The sequence below is a fragment of the Pseudophryne corroboree genome, chromosome 1 (genome assembly GCF_028390025.1).
Source record: "Pseudophryne corroboree isolate aPseCor3 chromosome 1, aPseCor3.hap2, whole genome shotgun sequence".
NCBI classification, from domain to species: domain Eukaryota; kingdom Metazoa; phylum Chordata; class Amphibia; order Anura; family Myobatrachidae; genus Pseudophryne; species Pseudophryne corroboree.
Genome location: NC_086444.1, coordinates 984,204,228 through 984,219,227, shown reverse-complemented (window position 1 = coordinate 984,219,227; position 15,000 = coordinate 984,204,228). Strand labels below are relative to the sequence as shown.

General features: G+C 46.0%; 1 protein-coding gene across 2 annotated transcripts in view; it reads right to left on the bottom strand.

Annotated features, from left to right (window-relative positions):
• Nucleotides 1-15,000, bottom strand: part of LRBA (LPS responsive beige-like anchor protein) — a 1,108,277-nt gene that overhangs the window by 902,973 nt on the left and 190,304 nt on the right. The window lies entirely within an intron of this gene.

Genomic DNA, 15,000 nt, shown 5'->3' with positions numbered 1-15,000 from the left:
TTTTGAGACGACCGCCCACCGTCCCCGAGTCCGCTTGAGAAGCCCCAGCGTCATGCTGAGGCTTTTGTAGAAGCCGGGGAGGGCTTCTGTTCCTGGGAAGGAGCTGCCTGTTGCTGTCTCTTCCCTCGACCTCTGCCTCGTGGCAGATATGAATAGCCCTTTGCTCTCTTATTTTTAAAGGAACGAAAGGGCTGCGGTTGAAAAGTCGGTGCCTTTTTCTGTTGGGGAGTGACTTGAGGTAGAAAGGTGGATTTCCCGGCTGTAGCCGTGGCCACCAAATCTGATAGACCGACTCCAAATAACTCCTCCCCTTTATACGGCAAAACTTCCATATGCCGTTTTGAATCCGCATCGCCAGTCCACTGTCGCGTCCATAAAGCTCTTCTGGCCGAAATGGACATAGCACTTACCCGTGATGCCAGTGTGCAGATATCCCTCTGTGCATCACGCATATAAAGAAATGCATCCTTTATTTGTTCTAACGACAGTAAAATATTGTCCCTGTCCAGGGTATCAATATTTTCAATCAGGGACTCTGACCAAACTACCCCAGCACTGCACATCCAGGCAGTCGCGATAGCTGGTCGTAGTATAACACCTGCATGTGTGTATATACTTTTTTGGATATTTTCCATCCTCCTATCTGATGGATCTTTAAGTGCGGCCGTCTCAGGAGAGGGTAACGCCACTTGTTTAGATAAGCGTGTTAGCGCCTTGTCCACCCTAGGAGGTGTTTCCCAGCGCTCCCTAACCTCTGGCGGGAAAGGGTATAATGCCAATAATTTCTTTGAAATTATCAGCTTTTTATCAGGGGCAACCCACGCTTCATCACACACGTCATTTAATTCTTCTGATTCAGGAAAAACTATAGGTAGTTTTTTCACACCCCACATAATACCCTGTTTAGTGGTACCTGTAGTATCAGCTAAATGTAACGCCTCCTTCATTGCCAAAATCATATAACGTGTGGCCCTACTGGAAAATACGGTTGATTCGTCACCGTCACCACTGGAATCAGTGCCTGTGTCTGGGTCTGTGTCGACCGACTGAGGCAAAGGGCGTTTCACAGCCCCTGACGGTGTTTGAGGCGCCTGGACAGGCACTAATTGATTGTCCGGCCGCCTCATGTCGTCAAACGACTGCTTAAGCGAGTTGACGCTATCCCGTAATTCCACAAATAAAGGCATCCATTCTGGTGTCGACCCCCTAGGAGGTGACATCCCCATATTTGGCAATTGCTCCGCCTCCACACCAATATCGTCCTCATACATGTCGACACACACGTACCGACACACAGCAGACACACAGGGAATGCTCTACACGAAGACAGGACCCACTAGCCCTTTGGGGAGACAGAGGGAGAGTCTGCCAGCACACACCAAAAAAGCGCTATATATGACAGGGATAGCCTTATAATAAGTGCTCCCTTATAGCTGCTTTATATATATCAAAATATTGCCATTAAATTTGCCCCCCCTCTCTGTTTTACCCTGTTTCTGTAGTGCAGTGCAGGGGAGAGACCTGGGAGCCGTCCTGACCAGCGGAGCTGTGAGAGGAAATGGCGCCGTGTGCTGAGGAGATAGGCCCCGCCCCTTTTCCGGCGGGCTCGTCTCCCGCTATTTTGTGAATCCAGGCAGGGGTTAAATATCTCCATATAGCCTCTGGGGGCTATATGTGAGGTATTTTTAGCCTTTTAATAGGTTTTCATTTGCCTCCCAGGGCGCCCCCCCCCAGCGCCCTGCACCCTCAGTGACTGCGTGTGAAGTGTGCTGAGAGGAAAATGGCGCACAGCTGCAGTGCTGTGCGCTACCTTTAGAAGACTGCAGGAGTCTTCAGCCGCCGATTCTGGACCTCTTCTTACTTCAGCATCTGCAAGGGGGCCGGCGGCGCGGCTCCGGTGACCATCCAGGCTGTACCTGTGATCGTCCCTCTGGAGCTGATGTCCAGTAGCCAAGAAGCCAATCCATCCTGCACGCAGGTGAGTTCACTTCTTCTCCCCTCTGTCCCTCGTTGCAGTGATCCTGTTGCCAGCAGGAATCACTGTAAAATAAAAAACCTAAGCTAAACTTTCTCTAAGCAGCTCTTTATGAGAGCCACCTAGAATTGCACCCTTCTCGGCCGGGCACAAAAATCTAACTGGAGTCTGGAGGAGGGTCATGGGGGGAGGAGCCAGTGCACACCACCTGATCTGGAAAAGCTTTACTTTTTGTGCCCTGTCTCCTGCGGAGCCGCTATTCCCCATGGTCCTTTCAGGAACCCCAGCATCCACTAGGACGATAGAGAAATATATATATATATATATATATATATATATATATATATATATATATATATATATATATATATATATATATATATATATATATATATATATATATATACCAACTAGGACAAATGAGGCGGCACTCAGAGTCTTCAAACAAGTGAAAAATTGTAATGGTGCTTCAACGTTTCGGGGTCTCCCCCTTCGTCAGGAATACTGCAGTGCAAAATACAATGTGTTTAAATAGAACTTACCCCCCTTCAGGAACATCCCATCCAGCGTGCATCCGTGGCCGCGCCATCCCGCGGAATGCTTTGGCATCAGGCAAGGGGGACCAACCCGTAGCAAAACACTTTGTCGAACACAGACATACCATGGCTACCTTTAAACACAGAATCATAGACCATGTGCCTGAGTCTATGCGAGGAGGTAATAGGGGAAAAAAACTCCTACAACTAGAGTCTAGATGGATCCATAGGTTAAACACACTTAGACCTGATGGGTTAAATGACAATCTGGGGCTTATTAACTTTATCTAAGACAGGATAGCTGTTCCTGTGTCTAGAGTTAGCAGGATGACATAAAACATAAAATTTAAAATTTGCGCAGGATATCTGTAAAACTCCATGCTCAGTGTCGGCACCATTAGTATAAATATGAATAGAGTATGGTGGAGTCAAAAGGGTGGTTTCATCTGGGCATGTCAATGAGATATTGTGTTGTGTATTATTAACTGTCACTTTGTGTTTTTCACTAATTGCCTGAAATTTTTTTTAAAAAGTTGTGTATATGCACATGTTATTAATGTTTTATTGTCTAGCACTATTTTAAGAGAGCACACCAATTTTTATCTTCGTTGTATGATAATTGTATAGACACGGGAACAGTGACTCAAAGCAAAGTTCACGTCCCTGTATCACTAACGGGTGTTTACATCCCCCTCTGTTGCTAGGCAGCGGGCCCGTGGACGCGCCTCCAGGCGCCGACGCGTCACTTCCGCTGAGACGCTGAGGACGGCGGGCTGGGCGCCGGGATGGCGCGGCCACGGATGCACGCTGGATGGGATGTTCCTGAAGGGGGGTAAGTTCTATTTAAACACATTGTATTTTGCACTGCATTATTCCTGACGAAGGGGGAGACCCCGAAACGTTGAAGCACCATTACAATTTTTCACTTGTTTGAAGACTCTGAGTGCCGCCTCATTTGTCCTAGTTGGTATCCATCTGGTATCTATACCTGGAGGAGGGCACCGGAGCAAGTTAGCCCCATTGCTGGGACATAGCCTAGTGCCGGAGCATAGAACTGGTTATATATATATATATATATATATATATATATATATAGATAAAAAGTATATCTCTACTCCCCCCCCCCCACACACACACACACACACACCACAGTCTGTGCCTCCCTCTCTCCTTCCTCCCACACCTCACAGTCTGTCTCTCCCAAATGATTCCATGCTGCATTCCTAGCTCCCCCACCCCATCCCAAAGCCCTGTATCCCCTCACCAATCCACTCTTACCTTGGGGAGAGGCTAACCTGCGCTGCACTCCCCAGTATCCAGACCCGAACACCAGACAGCAGGTGCCATGCGGCCCTCACACCCCACCAGAAGAGGCCAGCGCAGTGCAAATGAATCCTGGCCAGGGGAGCTGCTGCCATGTCCTGTAACTGCCTGCAACAGAGCTGGACCAGGAAGAGCAGGCGCACACTTGTGCCGCACAGTTAGTATGTGTGAGAGGTACGCCACATAGTACTATCCCTTATTCACATTTCGTATCACAGTATCCCTAGTCATGTTAAGCTACACTGTAGTACCCATTATACACATAATGCCCACAGTAGTAATGCCCCTTACAAATAATACCCACAGTAGTAGTAGTAGTAGTAGTAGTAGTAGTAGTAGTAGTGCTGCATATACAAATTATGGCCACAGTAGTGTCCCTTATAAGAATAATGTGGACCATAGTAATGCCCCTTATATACATAAGGCCCTCAGTAGTAGTGCCGCTTATATGCATAATCCCCACAGAAGTGCCCCCTATACACATAATGCCCACAGTAGTAGTGCCCCTATACACATTGTCCACAGTAGTAGTGGCCCTTGTACACCTAATGCCACACAGTAGTGCCCTTTATACATAATAATTTTTACAAAATGCCCATAGTAGTACCATTTATACATAATGACCACAGTAGTGCCCCTTATACACAATGCCCACAGTAGTAGTGCCCCTTATAAACATAACACTCCCAACAGTAGTGGGGAGACTATTTTTCTCTGTTCGTTTCCCTTAATGTCAAAACTGGAAGAGCCGCTCCTCTGGAGATAGTGAACTGGGTGACCTTTTTATTAATTAACTGGGGGCAGATATATTAACTCACATAGGAGGATCCAATTGCAAAGTGACTGACAGGAAGTCAGCATTCGGGTGGTAACAGGGGTGGCTAACTGTACACAGGCATGTCATTTCTGTTCAAACACCTTTCCGTGCACGTGTATAAATTACCCATTGCGACCTGTGTTGATGCTGGAGAGCCCTCTGTGTCTAGGAGACTTGCTCAGCCTACGACTGCTCAGACTCACGGTGGACTGCAATGCAATTGCGAATTGCAGCAACGATCACTTTAACAACCACAACTAAATCAGGCTCACAATTACACCATTATATTTTTACTATTTTATCACATTTGACAACTAAGGGATCAATTTAATTAGGTGCGAGTTTGTCTTACAACAGACACAGTTTCCGGGCAGCCTAAACTCGCTCAAAAGTGCCTGCAGCCCTATCTGGCCACAAGGAGTGCGAGTTTTGGTGCCGTTGCCGAGGTTAAAACATCGCAGCAATGGCAACTCGTACATAATTGTATTGACCCCTAAAAGTTACCGATTTATAGCTTTTATTATTTACTGGCCAAATTTCTATTCTGAAGGTACCCATTTATTACTATAAGAAAGAACTCATCACCCCCACTGTGTGTACTATATAAGAACTGGCCCTTTGGGTTAATTGTTCTTATTTAGGCATTTTCCATGTCCTCATATTTACACAGAAGTAGGTCTCTCTATACAACCACACCACTGTTTGCAGCTCTGGAATAAATAATTTACCACCCTTTATCTTAAGGCGCTTCTTATTAGATCGTCAGGTGGATGTTCAATCTCAATGTTTATAGGGATGATTGCCCTTAAAAGATAGAACATAACACAGACATAGCGTAATACTGTGACAACAATTAAGTACACAATAAATGGATAAAAGGTCCAGACTCGTACCAGAAAAGGTGGTCTACTGATAGTAGACAAATTCGCTTTTTATGGAGCGGATCACCGACTTGGAAATATTCTGAGTCTGTTTACTGCATAGATGGTTTTTCCTTATTCAACCAATTTGACATATGTGAAGGAAATAACACTAGGATAGTGTATTACCATTAAAAATTTATTTCCACAAACAACATATATTGTCTAAAAGATGGATTCTCACCAGACTGAGTGGTCTACCGAAGTAGACAAAAGCGTTTTGTTTTGGATAACTACCAGGCGTCCCCAGGAGTAATCGTCCCCAGCCAGGCAAGAGGTCCACCAGAGTCCTGCTACCCTCACCGACGCGTTTCGATAACACTGGTTATCTTCCTCAAGGTGTAGATGGTAGCAGTAGGCCCTAAGTATTTATCCTCCCAGGATCCTAATTAATCTAAAACCTAATGCCAGACATGGATCACCTAGCCACTAAAAAGCCTAAACACCTAATAAAAAACAGTAATGAGAAAAGTCCGTTCCATGTATTCCCGATTTTCTTTGGAAACCTATTTCCCGCCCGAAATCGTCCTCCAATGGCATGTATTCAGTTCCTGCGGAAGTGGTCATAGGTTTATTAATGCGGTCCAAAAAGCTGTTTTCTTTTGAGAAAGGGTTTCCTTGTCCGTCTCTCTACGTTCTCCGAAAGGGAGGATAAATACTTAGGGCCTACTGCTACCATCTACACCTTGAGGAAGATAACCAGTGTTATCGAAACGCGTCGGTGAGGGTAGCAGGACTCTGGTGGACCTCTTGCCTGGCTGGGGACGATTACTCCTGGGGACGCCTGGTAGTTATCCAAAACAAAACGCTTTTGTCTACTTCGGTAGACCACTCAGTCTGGTGAGAATCCATCTTTTAGACAATATATGTTGTTTGTGGAAATAAATTTTTAATGGTAATACACTATCCTAGTGTTATTTCCTTCACATATGTCAAATTGGTTGAATAAGGAAAAACCATCTATGCAGTAAACAGACTCAGAATATTTCCAAGTCGGTGATCCGCTCCATAAAAAGCGAATTTGTCTACTATCAGTAGACCACCTTTTCTGGTACGAGTCTGGACCTTTTATCAATTTATTGTGTACTTAATTGTTGTCACAGTATTACGCTATGTCTGTGTTATGTTCTATCTTTTAAGGGCAATCATCCCAATAAACATTGAGATTGAACATCCACCTGACGATCTAATAAGAAGCGCCTTAAGATAAAGGGTGGTAAATTATTTATTCCAGTGTATGTTTTTGAAGTATTGGTGATACTTTTAACCACCCCTTGTGTTGGCTGCTGAGCGCACTGATTGTTATCAACCATTTATATAAGAATTACTGTTTGCAGCTCGTCGCTGCTTGTTCATCCACTAACAATGTTTTTTTTCATCTTTTCCTCTTAGTCTACACAGCAGTTAACCTTTGGCATGTATAGACAGGTATTGGTAAGTATTGTATCCCTCCCTTTAGCCATAGCTCCAGGGGGGTTAGATTTAGGTTGCGGGTGGGGAGAAGTTAGGGTTAGGCTGCGGGTAGGGTTGGTTGGGGTTAGGCAGTGGGGACAGAGGTTAGGATTAGGCACCTCTGTGGGAGGGTTAGAGTTAGGCACAAAGGGAAAGTCAGTTTTAGGCTGCGGACAGGGAGGGTTAAGGGGGTGGGGAGTGGGGAAAACACCCCTTACTCACCCCTGTTAACCTTTCTTGCACCCAGGATCCCGGCGTCGGCATTAGGACCAATAAGATCCCCTATTAGTACACCTCTTAATGCCCAGAGGGAAGAGCAATCCGGAGGCCATGGTTCCCCAAAGGTTTCCCCCCAAGGGGTTTTTTCCTCTCCTCAGTGCTGAAGGATGACTCTTTGCGAGTCCAGAGGTGTAGCTTTTATGCCATCATGAGTATCAATCTCATGCCCAATCTCCAATGTAAAAGAAGTAAAATAATCGCTAATGCTATCACTTTACTTCTGGGTTTAGACCCCGGCTGCGCTACTTCGCATGTGCATTCATCAGATAGCGTATGTATGCAGAGGGATCCCAAGGATCCTTCTCCTGGGAAGAACTGCATAATGTAGCCCACGGGATACAAACGCCATTTAGAAATGGTCTTAGCTGCCGGGCCAAGCTCAGAAACGCATCGCATTCTGGAGCTTGGCGAGTTTCGCAGTTTACCAACTGTCGTAGAAAAACTTTTGGTGGCTGCTTTGCAATCACAGTAGGAGGAATGCAGCAGATATCTTCAATATCTGTTGCAGTCTCCAAAAATAGGATTTTAATTACCTGCCGGTAAATCCTTTTCTCGGAGTCCGTAGAGGATGCTGGGGTCTATTTTAGTACCATGGGGTATAGACGGTTCCGCAGGAGCCTTCGGCACTTTAAGACTTTTAAACAGTGTGAACTGGCTCCTCCCTCTATGCCCCTCCTCCAGACCTCAGTATAGAAACTGTGCCCGAGGAGACGTACATTTTCGAGAGTGGAATTACTATTAACTTGTGGCGAGATTCACACCAGCTCACACCAAACACAAAAAACATGTCGGCTAACATGGCCTTTAACATAACTCATGCCAACTAGCATGTATAACGTAACAGCAACAGCTGTCAATATCTGAACACGTGTGCAACAAGATAAACGTAATCAGCAGGAAAAAATTAGCACTGGGCGGGCGCCCAGCATCCTCTACGGACTACGAGAAAAGGATTTACCGGTAGGTAATTAAAATCCTATTTTCTCTTACGTCCTAGAGGATGCTGGGGTCCATTTTAGTACCATGGGAATGTACCAAAGCTCCCAGTACGGGCGGGAAAGTGCTAATGTTCCTGCAGAACTGACTGACCAAATTTTAGGTCGTCAGCAGCCAAGGTGTCAAACTTATAAAACTTAGCAAACGTGTTTGCACCTGACCAAGTAGCAACTCGGCAGATTTGCAAAGCCGAGACACCCCGGGCAGCCGCCCAGGACGAACCCCCTTTCCTTGTAGAGTGGGCTTTCACCGAAGTCGGTAACGGCAATCCTGCCGTGGAATGAGCATGCTGAATGGTCCCCCTGATCCAGTGCGCAATAGTCTGCTTAGAAGCAGGACCCCCAATCTTGTTGGGGTCAGAGGTGTCAAAGTCAGAAAAATATCACGCTACTCACTGCCATATATATGCACCTCATGCGAGTGCCTGCTGCGAGTGCATGAGCTCTCCCGTGCGTGCGCATACTCGCTGTTGCGTGCACCCGCAGGCGCACGGTATGACATTTACGGTAGAGTTTATGTGCGTCTAGCGGGCGACTCAATCGTTACATATTTTAACCATATAATGTATTTTGTAAATTATGGTCCCTTTGATAGAATCTGAAAGTTTAGTTAATGTAGCATGTTCATAGACAAAGAGATCCCTCTTTGTTTGATACGAAGGGTCAGACAGGGGTTATACAGTGGTGTTTAGTACCCATCGGAAGAGTATTTAATTAGCAATATTCCGGTGTTGGTTTGAAGCGGATAACTCGCTCGTGCGAATAGTTATGGACATAAGAAGTTTATGGACTTTTACTGTATTTGCACTTTATTATCCATGCGGCGGGAAACCTAGTTTCCCACCCACCTGAGCAGTTAGGAATAGTCACAGCCCACCTGTATGAATCAACCTATGACCTTTTGTTATAATGCGAAGACGAATTCCTGTGTCCAATGAACAATAAGAATATAGGGACCATTGTACTGTATTGTGTGTAGTGTATAAAAGGACAAGCCGATCTGGGCCAGCTCTCTATTCTCTTCAACGGTTCTAATCACTGATAATCGGGAGCTGGATATCCAGAAGGCGCATGCGATTGTTTCCCTTTGTGCGTAAGTTTCTCTGCAATCATATTGTCTTTATTGTTATCATAAGCCATTCTCTCTCACTCTCTCTATCTCTCTCTCTTTCTCTCTCCTTCCCCTTAAAAGTACTTGTGTCTTTATTCTATTTTATGTGTAGTTACTTGGTTAGATATTCTATGTTATTTTGGTAGCGTATAACTTGTACTGTATTATACTTTTTGAACGTTCATTCTCTCACTAAAGGCGTTAAAACCTTAGACCGGTATTTGATTGATTATATTGCTAGAGTGGTCTCGGAGCGTCACATACGCTCATACAGCTTTTTAACTAACAAGGTTACACTGTGTTGCATTTACACCTTATCACTAAACAAGGGTTTACAGTATAAGTATATTGTGTATGGTATAGTTATAAAGGTTTAACACTGTGAGCGTCAGCGCCGCTTGTGATCTCCTCGTGGTCCCGAGCGTCCGCTACGCTGATAGCGTATCATTACGTTAGTCGGCAGCCTATAGCGTGCTTGCCTGTACTCTCTTAGCCGTGAGCAAACGTGACGCTCGTGCGTCTCGACCACGGCCAAGCGATTGTTACGCAACGTGCGTACTCTTACGGTATTCCATACGCCAATAGCGTACTGTGTTCTTTAACCTTTTAAAGGATTTTCAGTAAGATAAATATTAGGCTTTATCAGAGGACAAACAAAGATTAATTTTTCCTTATCCGAGACGTTCTTGCAACATAAGTCCTCAACGCTCTGACGACATCCAAGGACTTTGAAATGGCTGAGGTGTCAGAAGCCACTGGCACCACCACTGTTTGGTTGATATGGAAAGAAGACACAACCTACGGAAGAAAGTGCTGATGTGTTCTCAGTTCAGCCCTATCTTCATGAAATATTAAATAAGGACTCTTGTGTGACAGAGCTCCTAACTCAGACACTCGTCTGCCTGAGGCCAAGGCCAACAGCATGACCACTTTCCAAGTGAGAAACTTCAACTCCACCTCTTGCAGAGGTTCAAACCAGTCCAATTTAAGGAACTGCAACACCATATTAGGATCCCATGGTGCCGCAGGAGGCACAAAGGGAGGTTGGATGCGCAGAACCCCCTTCACGAACGTCTGGACCTCAGGAAGGGAAGCCAACTGTTTCTGAAAGAAAACTGACAAGGCCGAAATCTGAACCTTGATAGACCCTAGTCTCAATCCAGCATCCACACCCGCCTGTAGAAATAGGAGAAGTCGTCCTAATTGAAACTCCACCGCAGGAGACTAATTGGATTCACACCAAGATACATATTTTCTCCAAATATGATGGTAATGTTTGGACGTTATCCCTTTCCTGTCCAGAATAAGTGTGGGAATGACTTCATTGGGAATACCCTTACGGGCTATGATCTGGAGCTCAACAGCCATGCCGCCAAACGCAGCCGCGGTAAGTCCTGATAAACTAACGGCCCCTGCTGAAGCAGGTCCTCGCGAAGAGGAAGAGGCCGAGGATCTTCCAGTAATAATTCTTGAAGATCTGGATACCAGGCCCTCCTTGGCCAGTCTGGAGCAATGAGGATTGCTCTAACTCTTGTTCTTCTGATGATCTTGAGAACCTTTGGGATAAGTGGAAGTGGAGGGAATAAATACACCGACTGAAACACCCACTGGGTCACCAGTGCATCATCTGTTATTGCTTGTGGGTCTCTCGACCTGGAGCAATATTTCTGAAGCTTCTTGTTGAGGCGTGATGCCATCATGTCCACTTGAGGAACACCCCAACAACTTGCCAGCTCCGCAAAGACTTCTGGGTGGAGGCCCCATTATCCTGTATGGAGATCGTGTCTGCTGTGGAAGTCTGCTTCCCAGTTGTCCACTCCCGGAATGAAAATTGGCGACAGAGCTGTTGCATGTCTTTCTGCCCAGAGGACTATCTTTGTCACCTCTGCCATTGCCGCTCTGCTTTTTGTTCCGCCTTGACGGTTTATGTAAGCTACTGCCGTTACATCGTCTGACTGGATCTGTATGGCACGACCTTGAAGAAGGTGTGCCGCTTGATGAAGACTGTTGTACACAGCGCTCAATTCCAGAATGTTTATGTGAAGGCAAGTTTCTTGACTTGACCATCTTCCTTGGAAGTTTTCGCCTTGCGTGACTGCTCCCCATCCTCGGAACCTTGCATCCATGTTCACCAGGATCCAGGCCTGAATCCCGAAACTGCGTCCCTCCAGGAGGTGAGAATTATGTAGCCACCACAGGAGCAAAACTCTGGCTTTCGCTGATAAGGTTATCCTGTGATGCATGTGGAGATGCGACCCGGACCACTTGTCCAGCAGGTCCCACTGGAAGACCCTGGCATGGAATCGGCCATATTGTAGCGCTTCGTAAGCCGCTACCATTTTCTCCAACAGGCGAATGCACTGATGAATTGATACTGTTCTTGGTCTCAAAAGTTGTTTGACCATGCTCTGGATCTCCTGAGCCTTTTCCACCGGTAGAAATACTCTCTGTACCTCGGTGTCCAGTATCATTCCCAAAAATGATAATCTCATTGTCGGTTCCAACTGGGATTTTGGAAAGTTTGTGATCCAACTGTGCTGTTGAAGCACCTTCAGGGATAATGCTATGTTCTGGAGTAGCTTGTCCCTGGATCTCGCTTTTATGAGATCGTCCAAGTATGGAATTATGTTGACTCCTTGTTTGCGAAGGAGAACCATCATCTCCGCCATCACCTGAACCGCAAACCTCAGGTATGCTTGATGTGGCGGGTAAATGGGGACATGTAAGTAAGCATCCTTGATGTCCACTGACACCAGAAATTCCTTTTCTTCCAAGCTGGAGATCACCGCTCTCCGGGACTCCATCTTGAATTTGAAACTTTTCAAATAAAGATTCAGAGATTATAGGTTTAAAATCGGTCTGACCGAGCCATCCGGCTTCGGCACCACAAACAGGCTTGAATAAAAGCCCTGGTTCCTTTGTTCGGCAGGAACCAAGGAAATTACTTTGTTTTGACATAAATTTGTGTATTGCGTTCAGGACATTTGTGCGGTCCTGAGCAGAAACTGGCAAGGCTGATTTGAAAAATCGGCATGGGGGAAGGTCTTGAAAGTCCAACCTGTAACCTTGGGATACTATCTGTAATATCCAAGGGTCCAGGTCTGAGTGAAGCCAGACCTGGCTGAAATATAGTAGACGTGCCCCCACCCGATCGCACTCCCGCAAAGGAGCCCCAGCGACATGCTGTGGCTTTTGCAGAAATAGTTGCTTATTTCTGCTCCTAGGAGCCTGACGGTGTTGTAGATTTTCTACCTTTTCCTCTCCTTTTTCCTGTAAAAAAAGGGGTACTCTTAGCCTTTTTGTATTTGTTGGGCCGAAAGGACTGCATAGTATGAGAATGATATACTTTTTTAGCCGGTGCAGCTGCCGACGGCAGAAATGCTGACTTGCCAGACGTAGTAGTTGATATCATTGCATCTAGTTTCTCTCCAAAGAGGGCCTCACCATTATAGAGGAGCGCCTCAATATTTCTTTTGGATTCAGCGTCAGCATTCCATTGGCGAATCCATAGCGCCCTGCAGGCTGAAATCACCATAGCAGAGGCCATTGAGCCCAGTAAGCCAACGTCCTTCATAGCCTCAACCAAATAACCTGCAGAATCTTTGATATGACCTAGAATTTGCAGCATATCATCTTTATCGACCGTGTCAATATTATCAATTAAATTGTCTGCCCACTTTTCCACTGCGTTACCTACCCACGCAGAAGCAATTGTGGGCCTGAGTAACGTACCCGTAGCAACATAGATGGACTTTAAAGTCATCTCTAATTTGCGGTCAGCAGGTTCTTTTAATGAAGCTGACCCTGGGGCAGGTAAAATTATTTTCTTTGACAACCTAGAGACTGAGGTGTCTATCATTGGGGGTGACTCCCACTTACACCTATCCTCTTCAGTGAAAGGGTACGCTACCCGCAACCTTCTAGGGATAACAAACTTCTTTTCCGGGTTAGCCCGGGAATCCTCAAAAATGTATTTAAGTCCTTAGATGGAGGAAAAGTCACCACCTGTTTTTTATTTAATTTAAAATAATCTTTTTCCTCAGGTGGAGTTGTGTCAGGAAATTCCAACACTTCTTTTATAGCGACTATCATGCATTGAATGCTCTTAGTCAGTTTGGGATCTACCCCCTTCAAATCTCCAGTGTCAACTACAGTGTCTGAATCTGTGTCCCTTTGCATGATTTGGGCCAGAGACCTTTTCTGGGAACAGGAGGGGTCCGTAATGGGTGACGTGGAGGAATCAGCAAACAGAGCATCCTCCACAGACTGTCTCCATTGCTTTGTCTGTTGTTCAGACTCAGAGAATTTCTTTGCTAGCTTGGACATATTACTCTGCAGCTTTCTCAACCACACAGGCTCAGAACACTCTTGTGCCTCCAAATTGGGTTCCTCTGGGGAAGAACTTTCTGTAGACATGGTAAATACGTGTACAGTCAGACCACTCACACACAGAGGGGGGCTATTGGGGACAGAACTACCTAAAGTCTGTCAGAGAGACCCAGAGGGATTTGCCAGTCCACACCACGCGCCATATATGTATTGCATACAGTAAATACACAAACAGCGCTTTTTTCCAAAATGAAGCCGCAGACTTCAATATACTATGCGCTCCCATCCCCTTCTATAACACCCTGGTACTTGTATCAGCGATGTGTGAGGAGAAGCAGCATCAGGATCAGCACTCCGGCGTCTCTGTGAGGAGAAAATGGCGCCAAAGTGTTGCTAGCAAGTCTGAGGAGAAGCCCCGCCCCCTGTAATGGTGCGGTTCAGCCTCAGTAATACAATGTTTATACTGGCAGGGGTATAAACACCAGCGGCTCTTTTGTGTGCACTTTTTTGCCAGTGAGAGTAAGGATTTATTTTCATGTCCCTCAGAGCACGGCCCCGAGCGCGTCATGCAGCCTGTGCTGAGAGACATGTTTGTGCGCAGCGTCGCGCGCTGCGCTGGTACCTTAATGCCGCCATGATGACCGGAGGGCCCCTCTCTGCAGGTCTCCGGTAAATACTCACCAGCCTTCTGACTCTGTTAGGGGGTGGCGGCAGTGCTGTGGGAGTGAGCAGCAGCCAGGCTTGGGCTGTGTTCAGTACCCTTCAGGAGCTAATGGTGTCCTGTCAGCGGAAGCAGAGCCATTGAACTAATTGAGAAGTTGGTTCCTACTCCCCCCCCCCCCCCCCCCCCCCTAAGTCCCACGAAGCAGGGAAGCTGCTGCCAGCAGCTTTCCTGTAAAATAAAAAACCTAAAAGTCTTTTCCAGCAGAACTCTGTAGAGCTCCACTGGTGTGCATCCAGTCTGCCGGGCACATTTTCTAAACTGAGGTCTAGAAGAGGGGCATAGAGGGAGGAGCCAGTTCACACTGTTAGCAAGTCTTAAAGTGCCGAAGGCTCCTGTGGAAACGTCTATACCTCATGGTACTAAAATAGACCCCAGCATCCTCTAGGACGTAAGAGAAACATACATTCAGGGGCTGTTATAATATTTGTGGGCAGCCTCCGAAACCGACTGTTTTCTGAGATGTTTCACAAATATTATTTGTTAAAAATTCTTCAGAATAAATTTTTTATATTTTAGCATAAACTAAAAATGTTTTATGT